The following is a 3,842-nucleotide window of genomic DNA, read 5'->3' as shown; positions in this document are numbered from 1 at the left end:
TAGCAATTTTAGAGGCTTGCATATTTTCAACCCTACATGCTATAATTTTTAATTTTTAAAAATAATTTTTTTCATTTTACACTACCATGTATTTCGTGTCCATTATGTATTTTACCAAGTGGCATGTGTTTTGGCAGGTGGCTGTACTATTGTTAATTTTTAAATGATGTGAATATAGGCTTTAGAGTTATTTATTCATAAAACATATTTATTCATAAAACATACTGACTACACAGAAAAATAAACAGACGTGGTCTTAATCTTCATGGATTTTACAATCTAGTAAGAGAGGGAGAGAGAGATAATTAATAAGTAAGCAAACAAAAATACACAGTAACTGCACATTGTGGTGAATTTCTAAATGACTTGAAAATACATAGGTGGAGAATAATAGAGTCAAGCAACCTAGAAAGTTGAATCGTCAAGGAAGGCTACACTGAGGAGGCCATATTTAAACTAAGCCTTGAAGGAACAAAAAGAAGTCAGCCCTACAGAGCATGAAATAGAGGATGCTCTAGGCAATGAAGGGCAAGAGAAAAAGTAGAATATATCATCAACGGACACAAGAGGTATAGTGAATGGCCCCTTTACATTCCAGGGACCATTTTCAATTTGGCTTTCTTCAACTTTTCAAGATGTTGTTTCTGCCTACCATCTGCTCAAGCAGAAGGTGGTCAAGCCTCAGGGATGTTGGCAGCACCAGTTTCCCTAGAGCTCCAGAAGCCTCTGGTCACTAGCTGATTACCCATTCCATCTGAATTCAAATATCTCAAAACAATAACATTTTCTAATTTATCCAATCTCCAAAGCCCAAGCCACAAGGAAAGAAATTAAATGAAAAGGAGTGTTTGGATGGGACAATTATAGATGGGGAATAGAAGGCCAGAGTTCCAGGGCTCATTCTGCCATGCCTCACTTTTTTTACATGTACAGTCAATTGCCTTCACTTGACAAATTATTCCTTTCTCCCTGGGAGGATAAAAGTCTTATAGGTAGAAAAGACCTTAGAGATTCAGCAGTATAGCTCTCTTAGCAGCACAACCCAGTATAAACCAACGTTCAACCTTTACATCCGTTGATCTACTTACACCTCACAGCTGTTACACCTAAAACCTGCCTTGTCTGAGTTCCCAGGAATTTAAACTAGGATAAATACTAAGTGATAAGTCTACCTGTGAATGTATGTATATAGTATTGATAAACATAATCTATACGTATTTTTTAACCACAAGTATCAAATAGTTGCACAAATGCTTTGATTTCCTCAGAAGAACAGCTATACATATGCAAGGAAATGGTAATGTTAAAGAAGAAGCCAAGTACATACAGTTTTTCTACCTTGATATGTATTCTTACCTTTATTCTGCTAAAGACAAAGATAGTTAACTAGTAATTGCCTTGGGAAAATGAGACACAGAGAGCATTTTCTCTTTTCAGATAATGCTGAGCATCTTTCCAGAGAAGAATAAGTCTTACAAGAGGGAAAAGCATGGAAGAGACTTGTTTTTAAGGAATCCAAACACCAACTGTCAGCCTCAAAGGAAAATAATATGCAAGACAGAAATAAAAATGAATGATGACTTAATTATGGCATTATTAGAAAGGGCACTGAGAATTTTAACTATTCCACTTATAAATTGTTCTGCTTTCCAGAATCAAGGCACAATCTATGGCCAAAGATGGATCTTGCAAGAACTTGGGTCAATTTTATGTTTCTGAGATTTTAAAATATTTTTCTAATTTAGCCATAAGTAATTTCCATAAATACATTTTGATATCAGTGACATCCTCTACCTTATCCATTGCCTACTGAGCTTATCTGACCTGACAATACCCACCCTACCTCTTCCAGGACCAATATCTTCCAAAGAATCTTCTGTGGGTTCCATTAAAGTTTCAAGATGTATCTCAGAAAAAAGATTCTCAGAAAAAATGATTCCATGTGAAGTTAAAGTCAAGATGTATAGAGTGAAACAAAGCTACATGCACATCTTCTTTAGAGATTTTATCAAAATGAGCTCCATTTCCCACGTCCATCTGAGCAAAGAACACCTCTGTGTATCAAGAAAGAGATTCTAGTGTTCCTTAAAACATAACCTGGGAACAAAACCCGAGGCGCTCTAATCAAGCTGCAATATCAAACCACAATTCATGATGGCTTCAGCAACACAAGTATTAAAATTGGAATGACAAAGAAAAGATTAGCATGGCACCTGCACAAGGAAAACACACAACACACAACTCATGGCATCCCTGTGTGGGACCAAAAATTATTTCTCCTTTCGTATTGCAAAAATGTTCCATGGGATCTGAATTGTGGTACCACTTGCCACTTAAGGTGCACGGCTTTGTGCTCTTATAACTTTCAGAAGCAGAGAGTGCTTTTCCTTTTTCCCCTTCTAATCTGCCTCAACACCTGGATCCTACAAAATGATTATCTAGTCTAGTTTTGTAGCCCAGAGTAAGCACCAGGGAATTTACCCTCAATTTTGTCACCCTTTTTATTTTTTTGTCTTTTATATTATGTATCTTTTACTAGTTATAAAAAACAAATTCATGTTCATTGTGGAAATTTAACCAAAATATAAGAAAATTAAAATCATGTGATTTGATATTGTATAAAAGTATCTTAAAGTGGATGTTTAGTTATCAATACATAAGAATAAGAACATCATAAAACAAAAAAGCAGGAGGAAAGTTAGTATAGGAATTTGCCTTACCAGATATCAAAATATACTAAAAATTCACTTTAATATGGTCAGTGTGATAATGCATAGGAACAGACAAAGAGATTATGAGAACCAAACAGAAAATCCAAAAATAGATCCAAGAAAATATAATAACTTAACATGTGACAAAGGGGTATTTGAATTCAGTGATGAAAGGTGATATATTTTACTTTTTAAAATGTTTATTTTTTGAGAGACAGAGTGCGAGCCAGGGACGGGCAGAGAGAGAGGGAGATAAAGAATCTGAAGCAGGCTCCAGGCTCTGAGCTGTCAGCACAGAGCCTGATATGGGGCTCAAACCCACGAATTATAAATTCATGACCTGAGCCAAAGTCAGACGTTTAACCTCCTGAGCCACCCACGCGCCCCAAGGTGATATATATTTTAAAAGGATACATGGACAATAGGTATACCTTAAAAAGAAAACAAAATTATATCCCTTTCTCACACCATGTACAAAAATAAATTACAAATGGATTATACACTTAAATTTATTTTTTAATGAAAAAATAAAACCCTTTGTAGAAAACCTAGAATATTACGTGTTAAAAATCTAAAGAAAAGAAGACATTCTTTTTTATTTAATTTATTTTTTTCGAGAGAGAGCATGACCAGGGTAGGGGCAGAGAGAGAGAGAGAGAGAGAGAGAGAGAGAATCCCAAGTGTGCTCCTTGCTGTAAGCTCAGAGCCTGGCGCAGAACTCGAACTTAACCGGGAGATCATGACCTGAACTGAAACCAAGACTCAGACGTTTAACCAACTTGAGCCACCCAGGTGCCCCTTAACAATTAATTTTTTCAAAAGAAGCATGGATCTCACTAGCAATGAGAAAAACCTGGATCAACTAAAAAATTCTAACTTTTCCTGACCCCAGTAGAGAAGTGTGAGTGACCAGAGATGGACAGGACCCTCCCAGGAGAGACAAAATGGACAGACTGACTTGCTTGTGACAGAGCACAGGGAGAGGAGCTGGCTATTCAAGCTTCTCCTGTGGGTTCATGTGGAGGCTCTTTTGAACCGAACCTCATTAGGTGTTCATAAGAAATACTGGTGACAGGATGGGGGAATAGAATGACCCTCCCCCACACACCTGCTTTGTAGTGCAGATATGCA

At 36.7% G+C, this 3,842-nt stretch overlaps 1 non-coding gene across 1 annotated transcript; it reads left to right on the top strand.

Moving 5' to 3' along the window:
* The first annotated feature begins 2,154 nt into the window (after window positions 1-2,154).
* Window positions 2,155-2,259, top strand: LOC122218821. Its single transcript, XR_006202137.1, has one exon. It is a non-coding gene; the product is annotated as a U6 spliceosomal RNA (small nuclear RNA).
* Window positions 2,260-3,842: the final 1,583 nt, after the last annotated feature.

The sequence above is a fragment of the Panthera leo genome, chromosome B1, assembly GCF_018350215.1.
Source record: "Panthera leo isolate Ple1 chromosome B1, P.leo_Ple1_pat1.1, whole genome shotgun sequence".
In the NCBI taxonomy this organism is placed as follows: domain Eukaryota; kingdom Metazoa; phylum Chordata; class Mammalia; order Carnivora; family Felidae; genus Panthera; species Panthera leo.
The sequence above is the reverse complement of the archived record's forward strand: the minus strand, read 5'-3'. Positions and strand labels throughout refer to the sequence as shown.